We start from the raw sequence: 19935 nt of genomic DNA, 5'->3' as shown, positions 1-19935 counted from the left end.
TATTATGTACTATAGCGTAAATAAATGTATGCTTTGAAATTGTAAATGCAATCTTTATTAAATCAATTTTCTTTTCTATATATGTATAGATTAGTTTATGTATGTTATGCTTCATTACGAGGTGTATTGACATATTTTTGGCGTTACATGAACAGGTAAGGCAAATAGCTGTGATAACGTTGGTTAGTCGACTTTTTGCATATGATGTCATTCTGCTCCTATGGTTGAAATAAATGTCATCTTCATCCTGTTAGATTTGAAGAATAAAAACGCTATAAGTTAATTAGCAACTGGATAGGACCCGAGATGGTTCTGTTCCATTTTTAGCACCGGTTATTCTAGTTAATTAATAGGTTTTCCGTGAGACATCAACCAGAAAAAGCATGTGTTACAGGTGGCACAAGTGGTTACTATACTAGCTATGTGTTTGAAGTAAAGGAGTTACGGTACCGCTTGCTTCGAGTTCACACCTCTCTTTTAATTACGCCAATTCGTCCTGCCGAGAACGAAGAAATGCCATGTTCGGGTTTATCCATAGGCCTACTTATAGCATAAAACGACTAGACACGACTTCACTTTAGAATCGCGTTTAAAGAACTCGCACTCAATGGTTGGTATACAGCAACTACTGTTCATGTCGAGCCATGAGTATCAGCTGAATACAGCGTCTCGATAGTGTCGATATGGTAACAGGTGTTGGTATAGATCTATAAACATAGCGAACAAAATATACGTTTGATATTCTGCCTTTCGTCACAATGCTTTTTGCTCGTTGTATATCTGAATAGCATAACATGGGTTTTGTTCTTCTATAGACTATTACGTGGAATTGCATTGCCACCACCATGGTGCCACCACCATGGTCAAAAAGGCAAGTTAAAGAACACGATTATTGTCCCCCTCCTTAATATTTTGGTGCTGCTCCCGGCTACGTGCTTTCATAAGGCCAGTTATAATGATACTGCCTCAAATAATAATACTGCCTCCAGTAATAATGATACTGCCTCCAGTTATAATGATACTACCTCCAGTAATAATGATAATACCTCCAGGAATAATGATACTGCCTCCAGTTATAATGATACTGCCTACAGTTATAATAACACTGCCTCCAGTAATAATACTACTGCCTCAAGGAATAATAAAACTAATAATACTGCCTCCAGTAATAATGATACTGCCTCAAGTAATAATGATAATGCCTCCAGTTATATGATACTGCCCCCAGTTATAATGATACTGCATATAGTTATAATAACACTGCCTCTAGTAATAATACTACTGCCTCCAGGAATAATAATACTGCCTCCAGTTATAATGATACTGTCTCCAGTATATGTAATACTGTCTCCAGTTATAATGATACTGCCTCCAGGTATAATGATACCGCCTCCAGTTATAATGATCCCGCCTCCAGTTATAGTGATACTGCCTCCAGCAATAATGATACTGCCTCCAGTTATAATAATACTGCCTCCAGGAATAATGATACTGACTCAAGTAATAACAATACTGCATCCAGCCTAGTTATAATGATATGCTTCCAGTAATAATGATACTGCCTCAAGTAATAATAATGATACTGCCTCCAATTATAATGATACTGCCTCCGGTTATAATGATACTGTCTCCAGTTATAATGATACTGCTTCCAGTAATAATGATGCTGCCTCCAGTAATAATGATACTGTCTCCAGTAATAATACTGCGTCCAGTTATAATGATACTGTCTACAGTAATAATGATACTGCCTGCAATAATAATGATACTGCCTCCAGCCTAATTATAATGATAGTCTCCAGTAATAATGATACTGCCTCCAGTAATAATGATACTGCCTCCAGCCTAGTTATAATGATATGCCTCCAGTAATAATGATACTGCCTCCAGTAATAATGATACTGCAACCAGTAATAATGATACTGCATCCAGTAATAACGATACTGTCTCCAGTAATAATGATACTGCCTCCAGTAATAATGATACTGCCTCCAGCCTAGTTATAATGATATGCCTGCAGTAATAATGATACTGCCTCCAGCCTAGTTATAATGATATGCCTGCAGTAATAATGATACTTTGTCCATTGATCTTCTGAAAGTAAACCGAGAGCAAGTGTGATGTGTATATTTAAAGTATACGAGATTAAAGGAGATTATAGGAGTTTAAAGTATAGGGACACAGTAAATCGGCAGACGAGGTAGGAGTTGTTAAATTATCATTCGAATCTTATCGCCAGGATAACGAGAAAAAGTTGCAGCATTACACATACTTGATATTTTTGTCCAGGATCAGTTATGAATTTGACATTCCCTTCATTAATTTAAAACTTAGCATTAATAATCGTCTGACCAATAACTCCCAACGTTCGCAAAATACATCACCCGGTGAAATAAATTTGAAATGAGGTAGTGGAAGCGGGAATATAAATCACATTAGACTTAAGTATGTGGATCTATCCACGGTACACAGATGTGCCCACCATCGATGGACGAACACAACCACATGGCTGCATATATATATATATATATATATATATATATATATATATATATATATATATATATATATATATATATATATATATATATATATAATATATATATATATATATATATATATATATATATATATATATATATATATATATATATATATATATATATATATATATATATAGTGTGTTAATGTCTTGAATGTATAACACACTGCGTCTGCAAATCCAAAGAACGTCTGGACAAAATTCCAATAAACTCTATAATAATGTGTGTCCTGGGAGGGGATTGTCCAACTCACCTCATTTCTTGTATTTTATATTTTGTTAAATCTCTGGTTTAGTGTAGAGATTCCGTCAGCTAATTTCACTGGTCATACCTCCAACGAATCTAAGCTATGCACATGTTTGTGTTTTTTAATTACCCATATCAATCGTGGTGATAATGTAATATTCTTGTCTTTCACAAGGTGTTTACGATGGATACTACCCCCAATTTATGGTCAACACAGTGAAAGGTATACGTCTCACAACGGTTGTATATATCGGACTTATGATCGTCAAGGGACATGGGCGGCCGGGAGGGTAATAAATTTGATCATTCCGGTATGGTGACTATATCTGTACGGAACTTGTCTCTACATCATTCTCATTGAAGAAACCCTGTTGCAGATGAAAAGCAATTTTTCATTTAATCATGACAGCGTAAAATCGTTCAAAACATTACTGATTAATTTAACATCCACCTTAATGTCACTTTTCAACTACGGAATTACAAATGGAAGGCGAAGGTTCAACAATATACTTCACATCAAAGCATTCACAGGAACAATATTAAACAATGATACATACAAACATACTTATGAAAGCACACAATGTTTTATTTCAGATCCCTTCTACTATGTTAGATTACAGACACATAATGATATGAGCATCAACCAATAGGGCCTTGGCTATACTTTTATTTTCGTTTCAAGTAAAATCTATACAAGATTACGAGTGATTTAAAAAGTGGTATTTTATTAGGACTACCGCATATTTTCGATCTGTTTTTTTTAAAAAGACACTCACTGAGCTTCCTTTGTAGTTATCAATTTTTACTGAATCGAATAAGAAGGAACTATGTTTAGACGCTTAGCATGCAACTGAATCTTTGTCAAACAAAATGGCATATATAGAGAACGTTGATCCTCATTAACAAAGGTATAGCCCGGTTGGGAGATCGTCTAATATGTCAAACGATTTCAGATGCATGGCTTATGTACATGGATATCTCACGGTAAAGAAATATTTATATATGCTGTACTTCTAAGTTAACAGCACTATACACGACAGTTTTCTTCTTCAATACCAATAACATCTCAATCATTGGGTTTGATTTACTTCAAAATGACACCGTATTTGACACCGTAATAACCTTATACCGTATAAATGATAATCAGAGTATGTAAAACATCCGGTTTATAACAACGGCGTCTCGTATCGAAAACAAGGTCAAGGAAAAAGTTAACTGCAGGCGTCATCGAATTGACTCTTGTAACATTAATGAACACCCGCCGACAAAACGAAACGTCACGTTATATCGTTTATTCACCGTTTTATAATACTGCTGTGTTCGCAAGTGAAGCTTGATAGCATATTAGATACAGGCGAGGAAACAGCTGCACATTTATTACCCTTTTTCAGGTTGCATTATACTTTCAAAATATAATATATATTTCCTTTTCTATTTCTCCGTCTCCACCTCCACCTCTCTCTCTCTCTCTGAAAACCACGCAGCTGTTCTTGTACTCTTTGCAGTGGTTCGGAATGATTTACTTTGGAACATGTGTACATACTGGCAAACATTGATGACGCGTTACTCAATCTTACGTTTCTGTCGTTTAATATACCTGCACAATAGAAAATGAATTATATGAATAACTCACAGGAAACAAATTTGATATAGGATTTATTTCATGATTTAAAATATTCAATGGTTGTTAGCTAATCAATGTGGATTGAGCAAATTGTACAGACTCGTAATATATTCAGGTCTGAGTCTGAAAACGAATGTAATTAATATACTGACATTCTAAGACGAAGCACATTGATCGAAATCTCAGCGTCATAAATTACTACGATATCGAAGATGTTGATTCACTATTTTAAAGAGTGCATTGTGTAAAAAAGTGTGATGTCATACATGGACAACAACACCAATTGTTTTCTTTTTGCCTTTTCGTTAACAATTGAAATGATTCTATAACCTTGGAAGAAACATTCAAGTGTGTAACAGATATGGTTGGTATACACTGTAATCAGTTAAGTTTTCTTCATCACAGTTGCATCAGCGAAATAAAAATACATGTGCTATTCATGTGTGACAAATTATTGCACGATGTGCTTGTCCAGATAACATCATTCAGTTTCAAATAATCCATACCTCAGCGATGGAACCAGTTTTCAGGATTATAGGACTTGAAACAATTTGCTTCTTTTTACTTGGGAACATTTTTTTTCTGGGAACATTTAGATAATTTAACTAGACAGCACAGACAGTTTTAAAAAGGCTGCGTTCTGATACGGCATACATCCTTATTCCATCGAACGTAATATGAGTTTACTCAATTTGAATCTGAGGAGTAAAACAAATATTTATTTTTGTTTCTAATCACGTTACTATCCTCAAAACCTATTTGGATGAAGGAATCGGAAACGAAATGCTGGAGATAATTTAATAGTTACTGATCACATCAAGTCCATTACAAGAAGTTGAGTATTGATATACGTTTTGACATTTTACGAAATTAGTATAACCATATTTTGGGAATATTTTACACGCTTAACAAGATGATATGTACTGACAAAAAAATACTATACCGTCTAGATTGACGCACTACCCATTAACCCTTTGTTTTTATAGCTTTGGTTGCATTCCCGCCTAGTACATTTACAAGGCGTTGTTTCCTTCTAATACATTCTTCTTACGTAAGTACTAAACAACTTGCACGGTCGTTCCCTACATTACAAAACACAGAGACACTTTATCGTAACAGTTTTAATCAAAGATGACATCCGCCCGTGTCATTTATTTCTTTCGCTCTGTTGGCGGTGAGAGTATCGTGGTCGAACCGGCGCCACACAGTCAGTTTATCATTCACCACGTGGGTATGTTTCCCGCCATAACGCTGAGGCATTGTTGAGCTGACTATGTTCCAGACAGGTGCTGTCAGCAGAAGATGGTTTTAAGAGTTTTGATTTTGCAATTGGTGCGTGAAAGAATTCAATTCGTAGAGAATCGTTCCGTCGCAAATAAATCGAATGGATTTTATTTGGAGGTCTTAAGCAGCTATGCATTGAGTAATAGTGAATAACAAGATATGGAAGGAAAAGGAGAAAGAAGCCGCCAGTCGGAGAAATTTCAGACATAAGTATTATTAACCTTGTGCTGATTCAGAGAAATGTAGAAACGTTCAAGCTACGACTATTCTGGACGATAAATTGCAAAATATAGAAGATAAAACCCTATAGTCTTGACGAGAAAGATTTAATCGATCTAGAGAAGGAGAACATATCCTTCTATGTATTCGTCAATTATTCAATGGAATACAGCATCGTATGAGCTTACGTGGTTTTATTTATTTTTTAATTCCTTTCCTCTACTTTCCCTTCTCCTGCCACTGTTCAAATCTTCACCCTTTCAACGAGTATTAGGACAAAGGTTGTACACATTTGAAAATTCAGTGGATCGGACATTTTCGCACATTTAATATGTTTTCTTGTCCCATATAATAGTGTATACAGTTGTGAAATTCGGCTTAACATATTCATCGTTGAAAGTTAACATTCTATAGATTATCGTTATTACTATTATAGTTAACTATCAAATTGATAACATACAATGTATATATATATATATATATATATATATATATAAATATATATATATATATATATATATATATGTATATATATATATATATATATATGCAATATATATATGCAACATTTAAATATAAATATTTTACATTAACGGTCGGTGGGGAAAAGTTCCTCCTTCATGTTTGTAAAGATGGCTCTATTCATATTTTCGTGATGGGACATATGTCACAGACAGAGTTGGGGACATAATGGTAACGACCTTGCGTTATTTTTAAACTGATAATTGATTAAATCGCATTTCTATGTCACAGTTTTCATCTGATACCAAGAGCAACACAGAATCCTTTAAACTAATTCATTCATTCATTCACTCGGTCAGTAAATCAGTCAGTCAGAGTCAGTTAGTGCCTTAACTTGTACTACATTCCATCACCCATCCATCCATTCATACATTCATACATACATTCATTCATTCATTCATTCATTCATTCATTCATTCATTCATTCGGTCAGTAAATAAATCAGAGTCAGTCAGTGCGTCAATTAGTAATTGATTCCTCCACCTAACCGTCGATCGATTCATCCATCCTTTCATTCATACATACATTCACTTATTCTTACAATCATTCATTCATTCGGTCAGTAAATCAGTCAGATTCGATCAGCGCCTTAGTTAGTAATTCATTCTTCCGCCCATCTATCCATTCATTTATTCATGCACAAGTTTAATCATTCAATCATCCAAACATTCAATCATTCAATCATGCAATCATTCGATCATTCAATCATTCAATCATTCAATTATGCATGCATTCATGCATTCTAGCATTCATGCATTTATGCATTCAGTCATTCATGCATTCACGCATTCATTCGTGCATTCATATTCATACATTCATATATTCATACGTTCATACGTTCATTCATTCATGCATTCATTCTGTCAGTAAAATCCGTCAGTCAGAGTCAGTCAGTGCCTTAATTAGTAATTGATTCCTTCCCCTGTATCCTTCCATCCATGCATAGATACATTCAGTCATGCATATACATTCGATCAGTAAATCAGTCAGTCAGAGTCAGTCAGTGCCTTAATTAGTAATTCATTTATCCACCCATCCATCCATTCATTCATTCATGCATACATTCAATCAGAATCAGTCAGTGCCTCAATTAATAATTCATTCCTCCACCTAACCGTCGATCTGTCCATCCTTTCGTTCATTCATGCATACATTCAATCATTCTTACATTCATTCAACCATCTGCTCATTCATTCATTTAACCATCCATCTTTTCAGTCTTTTTCTTTGAAGCAACTTTACAACCCATTTGGAGTTGCTTTCTGCCAGATCTGGAATGCAGAAGCAGTGCAGGATCCTTATAGGTGCAGGGAAAGGTCCCCTCCCACAGGGAAAGGTCCCCTCCTACAGGGAAAGGTCCCCTCCTTGCATTGGGAAAGGACCTCCTGCAGTGAGAGGGTATAACTTAGCCATTGGGAATATGACGAGTATGCTAGGACATGGTACAATGGCGCGGCAGGCAACCTCGGCAACATGGATACCCGTATGCCCTGATACCCGTATGCTCTGAGCGGCTTATGACCAGTCTGGTGCCAGATTTTATCTCGCGGTATAAATACTCCGACGTAATTATCCTTTTGGTCCTACTTGAAGAAAGAAACTTTCATTGCGACAGTAATAGCATCTAGGGACGCCCGCGGTTACTCATTAGAGATAGAAAAGTACAAAATGTAACACCATGAAATATGACGCTAGATAAGTGTAAGTTGCATTGATGGAATTAGAACCAAATAAACAATGACTATACAGGAAGCGGATTAAGGAGCAAAGAACGGATTACATATCTTTGTAGAACTGATAGTTGTTAAGGGGTCCCAAGTCTTTGTTGAGGCCGGTGATGTGAGACTTAATCCGAAAGATCCAATCGATTTCTTTACGTTTACGTTCAGTAGCTGATTTGAAGTTCGAGGAAATTAAAATACATTTTAGGTTTTGAGAGAATGACTATGAAGATTGAAATGTTCGGAAACTGGGAATCCTGCAAAGTTATCACGAATAGATTTTTTTTGTGATTATTAAAACGTAAGCGGAAACGGGAGCCTGTTTCACCTACATAATTGCCCTCTTTGCAAAGTACACAGTAGAAAATGTAAATAACATTAATAGAATCTAAGAGAGAGAAGGGGGTCTTAGACTTGAACATTTGGAATCTGACCACGGTGCCTGGGGTAATATGGGGGCATATTTGGCATCGAGGTTTACTGCAAGGGAAATTGCCTGCGGAGGTGAAAATTGAGTGGGGGAGTCTGGAGGAAGTGAGTAGAAATTTAAGGTTGGGGGGTTGACGAAATGCTAGCATGGGGTGTACCTTAAACGATTCTCCTACAGACTGATCGTCTTGGAATACAGTAAATTCCCGTTTGATGGAGCGAATGAAGGATTTGATGAGGGGCTTGTAACTGGTAACAAACGGAATGCGTGTGTTGGGACTTTTAGACTTAAATTCTAATAAGTCCTCACGACTCAACTTGTCGGCCCTGGAAATACCCTGTCTAATTAAGTGAAGGGGGTATCGAAGTTCAAAAAATAACCAGTTAAAATGGATACCTTGTGTTTAAAATCAAATGGGTTGGAGCAAATGCGTTTAAGTCTAAGGCATTGGCTGTAAACAATAGAACTCTTGAGATTATGCGGGTGAAAACTATTAAAGTGTAAATATATCAGTGGGCTTATAATAGACCGAAGTGGTGAAGGAATTGCCATCCAGCTTGACCAGAACATTTAGAAATGAAATTTGATGTTTAGAAACTTCGACAGAAAATGTAATGCTGTCATGAAAAGAATTAACATGATCAAAGAAAGACTTAAGAGATTCTTCACCATGTGGCCAGACAAAAAATATATCGTCAATGTATCTATAATAATGTGATGGCTTAAGAGGAGAAGTGGATAGCAGGCGCGTATCCAGGATTTTCTAACCCGGGGGGCGCGAATTACTATCTTAGCGGAGCGCCACCATCGGTTGGCGCGGAGCGTACAAGAAAATTTTTGGTTTTGATACCCCCCAGATCACCGGAAATGGCACTTCTCGGGCTTGAAAATGAGCAACCAGATGTACACTTTTGCCTGAGAACCAAGTATTTCCCCAAAGTTTTTTCCATCCATAACCTTTTTGAAGATTGTCACCAGTCACACATCATGTTCGACCTGATTGCATGTCCTATGGATCATTGCTTTTGTAGGTTATTCTACGTCACGGCCCACAATATCCGAAAGCCCCACTTTTCAAGGTTTTAAGCCCATTACTTGTTGAGAATTTGAAAATTCTTTTCCTCGTGAATAAAATCACTTGAAAACATACCCATAATGTTGCAGAAAATTCAATCTATAGACAACCAATATAGAAAAACCTCCTTGAACCCCTAACAGACAGGTCAAAATTGAACGAGTAGAGGAAAGTATGATGACGAATGTTGGTGAGGAAATTTTCGAAAATTCCGACACAGTTAATTTATTGGTGTAGAAATATTGCAACCTCTTATAATGGCTTTTACAAAACTTGGTTGAAGGAACAGAAAAATAGCAGATATTTCCGATATCAGGTATATCGAAACCGAAGACTTCACTCATAGGCGTAGGTCCCGTAGGAGGCGGGGGCTGCAGCCCCCCCCCCCCCCAATTGTTTTCCCATTTTTTTCGGGCACCTATACTGAAAGAAAAATAAATAGCAATGAATAGCTTAAAATGATCTCCTTGGTAATTGAAATAAAGTTGTAAGCTTGGCCGATATTACTACTGTAAAAGAGAGTTTTGACATAAATGGATCTGTATGGTTTTTCTCCATCTACATAAGACATTTGGTTGTTTACATTAGCATCCGGCGGTATACTGTGCAACTATCACGGACCGTGCGGTAGACGATGCCATTTGATGTAATGACCGATCTTGCCTATATGATATTGGCATCGACATGTTGAATGCGCGCTTCTTGCGCGAAAAATTTTGGCCTTTTTTTCGGGCAAGTCATTACAGCCCCCAAATCCAATCTGGCTCCTACGCCTTTGACTACACACATTGACAGTTTTTGAGGCTGTTCATCGTGGAACATGCATTTCAATGCTCATTTATATGATGTTATATCTGCTCTTTGCTTTACAAATTCGAACAGGCGTGCAGCGAGTAATTGCCAAGGGAGGGCGAAGCCTGTAGGCAAACTATCTAAGCGAAGCGCCACCATGAGTTGGCGCGAAGCGTACAAGAAAAATTTTGGCCGAAAATGCCTCCCAGATCGCTGGAAATGACACTTCCCAGGCCTTGTAAGTTGCATCTAAGCATTGTCTATCTTGAAATTACTAGCGATGTCATAAAGAAAATTTGCTCGGGGGGGGAGGGCGGTCGCCCCCTTCCCGAAATGCGTTATGTTCCCCGACGACTCGGTCGAGTTCAAGTACATTAGTGAGAGAGGAAAGACGGAAACGTCAAAAATGGAGTTGTCGGGGTAAGGGGTAGGGTGAGGCGCACACCCCCTCCGTAATCCTTGATCTGTCACTGGCTACCCTGTGTATATAATAGGGATCTTTCTCTTCCCGAGGTCTTGGCTATCTTCTACTCCCCTCCTTTTCTCCTTTTTCTCTCTTTTTTCTTTTTTCATTTCCCTTCCTTCCTCTCCTCCTTTTCTTTTTCCCCTCCTTTTCCCCTTTTTCTTCTCTTTTTTTTCTCTCCTCTTTTCCTTACCCGGGGGGCGCGCGCCCCCAACGCCCCCCCTGGATACGCACCTGGATAGCATTTCCTGTTCCAATTCGTGCATAAATATGTTGGTGTAACAGTGCCCATAGCGGTACCATTGATTTGGAGATAATATTTCCCATTAAAAGAGAAATAATTATTACTTAATATGAAACGTAAAATGGGACCAAGATCATCACATCTAAAGTGGGGTTGGTGGCATACTCACGAAGAAAATTTTGACAAGCGATAATTCCCTCATCATGAGGAATATTAGTGTTCAAAGAGGATACGTCCATAGTAACAAGTAAGGAATTTATTGGTAACGCCTGAATAGTGTTAAAAATTCTCAAAAATAGCATAGTGTCCTGTATATTAGAAGGAATATGAGTTAATAAAGGGTTGAGTATAGAGTCCATGTATCCTGAAAGATGCATGCTCAGTAAGCGTACCAATTCCTGAAATAATAGGTCGGCAAGGAGGGAATAGCTTGATTGTCCTGGCTAGTTTAGAAATGGCAGAACGGCGGATATTCCCAGCCTGGTGAGAAGGGGTCACTCCGGGTAGTGCTTGTTGAGCGTCTGCTATTAATTTAGGAAGTTTGTGGAAAAGGTAAAGTATGGAACTTACCCAACGATATATTGTCAAACAATCGGCCAAGTTTGGCCGATATAGGAAACAGTTAAACAATTGGCCAAGTTTGACCGATGTAGAGAATAGTTCAAGAAGATATATATATATATATATATATATATATATATAATTATGAGTCATATCTTATTCTCTGGTTTTCTCTAATAATATTTTCTTTTGGAGTAAACGTGGAATTTCGTTTTTTTTTTGTTTTTTTCATCCGTATTTTATTTCTCTTCTCAACACAATATAAAACAGCACGGTGTCACAGCACCTTTATATCAAATTATAATACTCCAATACAATACATGCTCCTAAACATTTTCAAAACAATTATCGAACTTAATCAATTTATGCTCCTTTTTCTCTTTTTGCAGAAGGAACTTTTCAACTGATAATTGAAATCGAAAATTCCTCAGCTGTCGGAATCTTGTTCTGTACCTTACAAAAGAAAATATAATATTTGGCATTGAAACTTAAGAAATTTATCGGGTTTAATTCATCATTGATACATCCGAAAGATATAATATAGGGAGAAAGCTCAAAACTACATTTCCACCATTTTCTAACAACCTCCTTCCAAAATGAATCAACATAATTGCAAAACCAAAATAAATGCTCCAGAGTCTCATCAAAATTGTTGCAAAAACTACAAGTTGGGGTGTTAGCAATTCCGATTCTATGCATGTACTGATTAACACCAAGAATTCGATGCAAGAATCGGAACTGAAAATACCGAATTTTGGGATCCCTGACAGCCGTACATATTAAAGAAAATATTCGTTGCCAATTCTAGTCGACTGTGCGATATTTTTCTTCCCATTTTAGTTTTGCCCTAGGGGTCGTAACCTTATCTTTAACTAAGTTCTCGTATACACATCTATTGCTTTTCGGTGCGAATATGAACTTTGTCATACGTTGACAATTAATATTTAAATTAGCATCATCACCCAAATTATTTCTCCAATACCTCGGGATTGCCGAAACAATACTAAAGTAATTAAGATAGGAAAAATGTTCAATGTCGTGCTTTTCCATGAAGTCCCTATACTGTAGTATGGTACCATCCTCATTAAAAAAATTACTAACATAGTACGCACCGGCTCTAAAAAGTCTTTCATTGTAAATGATCTGTTTAATATCAATCTTGATAAAAGAATTATTTAGGATTATTTGATTGCCATAATTACCTACAGGAATATTGTAATTATAGTGAGCCCAAGCTTGACAGACCTCTTTTACAAATACATTTGAAATATCATTAACATCTGTGTTCTGAAAATTACAATTGAACAAAAACCTACAGCCATGGGCCTTCAAGCAGTAATCAAACAGATCCTTCCACGGTCTATGATTATCATCTAGATACATTTTTACCCAAGATGTTTTTAAACTTGTTGCAAACAAGGCGACGTCAATCATACGTAGCCCACCATCTTGTTTATTATTTAAGAGAACGCTTCTCCGTATTTTGTCTGGCTTATTATCCCAGATAAATTTAAGAAACAACCTATTTATCTCTTGAAGAAAATTCACAGGAGGAGACGGCAAAACTGTAAGGATATACACCAATTGGGACACTGCGAAAGTTTTAATAATAATAATTTTGCCTATAGGAGTTAAATCTCGCTTCGACCATTGGTGAATAAGATTCTTTATACGAGATAGCTTTGGCAAGTAATTTAACTTGAAGAAATCTTCCGCGTGATGCGTGAAATTAATACCAAGATAGTTGACCGGACCATGTGTAATACGAAAATTAAATTCATTGAAATAACCCGGGTAATTGGGGACTAGGGACCCCATTGGAAAAATGTATGACTTACTCATATTAACCTGCAATCCTGAGCACTTGGAAAAAGTTGATAATACTGTGATGACTTCATTAAAAGTGTCTCTGCTACCATCAGTTATTATAACACTATCATCAGCATATTGGGAAATTTTGAATTCGCTAGTACCGACTCTAATACCTTTGATGGCCGTATTTAATTTTACCATACTGGTGAAAATTTCACTACAAATGATAAATAAATAAGGGCTAAGTGGGCACCCTTGCCTCACCCCACGAGAAATATTAAAATATTCAGATATAAAGCCATTATTAGTTATACACGTACTATAACGTTTCTGTAAAAAGTGGAGATCCATTGCTTCAGATCGGGACCGAAATTAAAAAAAAGCAAGCGTATCCTGAACAAAGCCCCAGTCTAATTTGTCGAAGGCCTTCTCAAAGTCCAAAAGGAGCAAAGCCCCAGGGACATTCCTATCATCACAATAGGAAATAAGGTCTAAAACAGTTCTGTTTTCCCCTATATACCGTCCTTGAGAAAACCGGTCTGCTCGGGGCTTATCAAGTCTGCAAGATTTTGCTTTATGCGAAAAGCGATACTTTTAGATGCAATCTTATAATCAGAGTTTAGTAGAGAAATGGGTCTCCAATTCTTAAGATGCTCTAATTCTTGGGGAGTCTTTGAAGCTTTTGGAAGCAAGGTAATAATCGCCCTCCCCTGCTCGTCAGAAACAAACCCATGTCTAAAGGCATAATTAAAAGAATCTACAACGATATTGCCAATGTCATTCCAAAAAACTTTATAAATTTCTGAAGGAAGCCCATCAGATCCTGGCGACTTATTCCGTGGTAAAGACAGCAAAGTACGGGTACACTCTGCCAATGTTAACTCTCCCTCACAAGCACTCCTCTGTTCGTTTGACAATTTGATATGATTGATGTCATTTCTATAGAAAGAGGTCGAATCCACATTATAATCTTTAGTATACAGATTTTTGTAGAACACAGTAGCCTCTTTTAAAATTTGACCACTATTGGTGATAACATCACCTCTGTCGTTAATAATTCTGTTGATAGAATGGCTTAATTTATTACTATTTTCCAAATTCAGAAAGTAACTCGAACTTGTCTCACCCTTCTCCACCCATCTTGCACGTGACCTTACGATAATCCCCATTAATTTATAATCGTAACAAAGGTCGAGCAGATGCCGTGCATCGGTCAACCTTAATTTAACTTCGTTGGATGGACGATTCGAATTTCGTTTTATGATATATATATACATATATATCATATATATATATATATATATATATATATATATATATATATATATATATATATATATATATATATATATATATATATATATATATTTACTTCCAATCACTTACCTAATTCAATTATTGTATCTCACTCGAGATCCAGCCTTTCTCTAAATGCAGCATAGCTGTTTAACAGTTTTTCCGTTATTCCTATCTATATCTTTCACTGTTGGTATCTAATTGATCCAACTATGCTTCAAAATGGAGAGCACCTTTGAAACTTTGAAAACGCTTCGACGCCTTTCCGAAAAACGGGTTAGGTATCGGCATCATCTTTCCAACTACAGACTATACCGTAAACACAAAACGGTACCAAAAGGACTTAAAATCAAGGTCCGTGCTGGTTTACCACTTTCTGATAGCGACAGCTTTGCCAATTGGAAAGGCATCCTTAAGAATGCTTCGCTTGAATTAATGGCTGTGCAAATAAGTATTTGTCGCAAAACAATTCACGAACTTAGCCAGCAAATTGATTCCAAAACCAGAAAACTGCAAAAAGAACTCCCCAAGAACGAGTTCGAAAGAAACCTTGACTCCATCTCCAAAATTTGCTTGAACCTCTCACATACCCTAGCTTCAAGACAATGTCACAAATTGAAGAGGGATAATGTCACGCAAAGAGTTAAGTCTTCTGGTGAAACCCAACTTGAAACCTCAAAAAGAACCAGGTCTCGCAGATTCCGTCGGAAAGAGATACAGACCGCATGCAACACCACCAAAAGTGCAGTTGTTACCATTGATTGCCAACTCTCGGCAGGAGAAACAAACCTACTCTCCAAAGGTCTAAATTTTTGCCCTAAACCACGGCAAGTAAACGCTCAGAAACTTTCTCTTGACCTAAATCTGTTCTATCGACGCTTACGTCTCCGTGAATTTTTTGCCGACGAAAATGGCAATAACACCACGCAAGAAACCAACGACTTGCATTCCAATTTTAAGCCAAAAAGCTCGTGGAATCCACCCAAGGCCCATTGTGCGCCTCTTGAATCATTTATTTCGGCCATTGAAGAGGATGTCAAAACACACACCTCCGCCCCAGACTTCCGCGACAATCTCAACAAAACTGAGAGACAGGCCATTCATGAACTGCGGAAGCGCGATGACATTGTCATCAAGCCAGCCGACAAGGGTTCTGCAATTGTCGCTATGGGCAAACAATTCTACAGAGAGGAAGCCAACAGACTACTCGGCAACCCTCAACACTACAAACTCCTGGATTCTGATCCCACTCAAGAAATCACACAAAACGTGAAAAGAGTCATCCAAAAGATAGTCTCTAACGGTTCCATTGACCGCAAGTTAGGCCAAAACCTCCTGGAAAACGACCCAAAACATGGTCGCTTTTATTTTCTGCCTAAAATTCACAAAGAAGGCAATCCCGGGAGGCCCATAATATCGGGTAATGGCACAGCGACTGAAAAAATTTCCAAATTCGTGGATCTCCTCATCCAACCTCTCGTTTCGGCCCTACCGTCCTATGTGCAGGACACTACGGATTTCATCCGGAAAATTGGGGAAATAAAAAATCTTCCCTTATCTTCTCTGTTAGTTACCTTGGATGTGTCTTCGTTATACACAAATATCCCTAACGAAGAGGGCATTTCGGCCTGCACAAAAGCATTCAAACCGATACGTGGCAAAACCCCCACGAAGAAAGAATTGGCCGAATTAATGCAACTTATCTTGACCAACAATAATCTGGTATTTGGCAACAAACACTATCTCCAAATTCATGGCACCGCAATGGGTACCAAAATGGCACCGTCTTTTGCCAACATCTTTATGGGAAACCTCGAGAAAGAATTTTTATCTCGACAAAACTTGAAACCACACACGTGGTTACGTTACATTGACGATATCTTTATGATATGGACCCATGGTGAGGCTAATCTAAAACTCTTCATTGATGACATAAACTCGTTTCATCACACTATCAAATTCACTGCTGATTTTTCTGGACATGGCGTTCACTTTCTGGACACCACCGTGACCCTACAAAATGGTTCACTCAAAACAGACTTGTTCAATAAACCCACGAACAAGCACAACTACCTCTTACCAAGCAGTTGCCATCCACGTCACTGTACCAGAAATATTCCGTACAGTCAAGCGTTGCGCATTCGACGCATTTGCTCCTCTGAAGTCGATTTTGATTCACGCACTAAAGAACTGTCACAACACCTCCTAAACAGACAGTATTTTCGGGGTACTATTGAAAATGCCATCAAAAAGGCTGAAAGCAAACCCCGTACCGAAACATTGACGTACAAAACTCGTCAAACCAGTTCCAAAAGGGTACCATTGGTTACTGAATTCCACCCTGGTCTCCCACCACTGGCTAATATCATTCAGAAGAATTTTCACCTACTTCAAGGCACCGAACGCCTGAAATCAGTATTCCCAGAATTACCTGTCATCGCTTTTAAAAGACCCAGCAACCTACGGGATATCCTAGTTCGGGCATCCTTTCGGGATGACACCCCATTAGAGGAAAGCAAAACAGGAACTACAGGATCATCGCCCTGTACACAAAATTGCAAAACGTGCTTACTTGTCGATTCGACCGGGGCCTTTCAGAGCAACCAAACCAAACGCACGTTCCAAATTCGGCACAAAATTAACTGCCTATCCAAAAATGTCATTTACCTCATCTACTGCAATATTTGTAACTTACAATACATTGGAGAGTCAAAAAACACTCTTAGAATGAGAATGACACAACATAGATCGGCGATCAAAACAAAAAAGATCTACCAACCTGTTGCAAATCACTTCAATCTCCAAAATCATTCAATTGAGAATTTGCGTGTTATTGCCATTGACCAGAACGATTCTTGGACAGATAAATCTAGGAAAGCGAAAGAAAATTTCTGGGAACTAAACCTAAAGACCACGGCACCATTCGGTTTAAACATCAGAAACGATTTGCCGTCCCAGATAAACCAAAACAATTCCTTTACAATTACGACGGAATCGGATTAAAATAATCCGACGCGGATTAAAATAATCCGAATTTCTAAAACTTCTGCTCTATTCAGCAGAAATCAGTAAGTCGCTTTGCCTTTACAACCATGCCGACATCTCCTCTATAAAACAGTTTCAATTCCTGCTACTCCTTGTCACTTTCGGTGATCATGCACTGAAGAAGAGCTAGTTTTGCTCGAAAGCTCTGCAAAAACCAAACATTGGCTGTTTTACTTCCAATCACTTACCTAATTCAATTATTGTATCTCACTCGAGATCCAGCCTTTCTCTAAATGCAGCATAGCTGTTTAACAGTCTTTCCGTTATTCCTATATATATATATATATATATATATATATATATATATATATATATACGATATATATATATACGGTATATATATATATATATATATATATATATATATATATATATATATAGGCCATATGCTATATATATGTATATATATATATATATATATATATATATATCTATGTATATATATATATATATAGGCCATATGCTATATATATATATATATATATATATATATATATATATATATATATATATATATATATATATATATATATATTCGGGCCCAGGGGACCGAAAATTCCAATATATTTTCTAAAACTTACTCCTTATTTGTCAATTTTGAGTCATATCTTATTTCTCTGGTTTTCTCTAATAATATTTTCTTTTGGAGTAAACGTGGATTTTCGTTATAATATATATATATATATATATAAATATATATATATGTATATATATATATATATATATATATATATATATATGCTATTTACATATAGGCTATATATATACAATGATATAGTCAGTGAAAAGTAGACGTGGATTTTCGTTAAATATATATATATATATATATATATATATATATATATATATATATATATATATATATATCTATATATCTATCTATATATATACATATATATATATATATATATGTATATATATATATATATAATGGTTTACACGGGTCCAAAAATCGGGAACCGGGTACCCGAGGGCCGTTACCTGTCGGGTATCCGGGTACCCGGAAAAATTTGTTTACCCTCGTGTATCACGATTTTCAAGTAATAACATATTGGATGCTGTAATAAATGCATTATATTCTTTACTGAAAATGTTTTTATGTTCAAATACATAGGTGTAATAAAAGGTATAAAACCTCCCTCAATAATTTTTGCTTCTGTTTCTTCATTAAAATTGTTAATAAATTAATTATTTAATTATAATTAGCATTACTACTAACATCGCACTGCCGCCGCTGCTTATGCTAGCTCGTGCACGTCTATTGGATCAAACCATATAAATATCCAATTTAGCTCTTAACCAGTTTTTAATACTACTACTATCTATTATGCAGGTCCAGGGTTCGCATTAGCCGCGAGATTGCGCGATTCGCGCAATTTGATCGCATTTGGAATAAACGATTAGTAAAAAGCCACTTGCGATTGCTATTTTTTAGTTATCCCGTCTATAATCCATAAACATCGCGTACAATTCCTTGTCAGCCTTTCCTTCTTTGAAATAAACGAATGAATAAATAAATAATAATTTCTTCCACATGGTAGCCTAACACCACACTAAGTCAATGAGAAATCTAGCTAAGCCTAACCATCTGTTTATGTGCTGGAGTTGTGACGCAGTTATAAGACATCCATGGAATACTTTCGTTATTGCTGTTACGTTCGACCACATGGTTGCCTACCACCACACTAAGTCAATGGGGGTAGTCTAGCCTAGCCATCTGTTTATTAGCTGAAATTGTGACGCAGTTATAAGATATCTATGGAAAGCTTTCGTTATTGCTGTTATCTTCGAACACAGGGTAGCCTAACAACACACTTAGTCAATGGGAAATCAGCCTAAACATCGGTTTGCAATTTTTTTTTAAACGATCACACTTTGCGTATGATTCGGGTAATAAATAAGGAACCGGGTAATATCGCGTCGAGCGGGCCCCTTGGTTATTGCTGTTATCTTCGACCACATTGTAGCCTAACACCACACTAAGTCAATGGGAAATCTGCCTAACCGTCGGTTTGCCAATTTTTTTTTTTTTTTTTTTTAAAGAACACTTTGCTTAGG

This window comes from Apostichopus japonicus, chromosome 13 (assembly GCF_037975245.1).
Source record: "Apostichopus japonicus isolate 1M-3 chromosome 13, ASM3797524v1, whole genome shotgun sequence".
Lineage (NCBI taxonomy): Eukaryota > Metazoa > Echinodermata > Holothuroidea > Aspidochirotida > Stichopodidae > Apostichopus > Apostichopus japonicus.
This window is presented reverse-complemented; position numbering follows the sequence as displayed.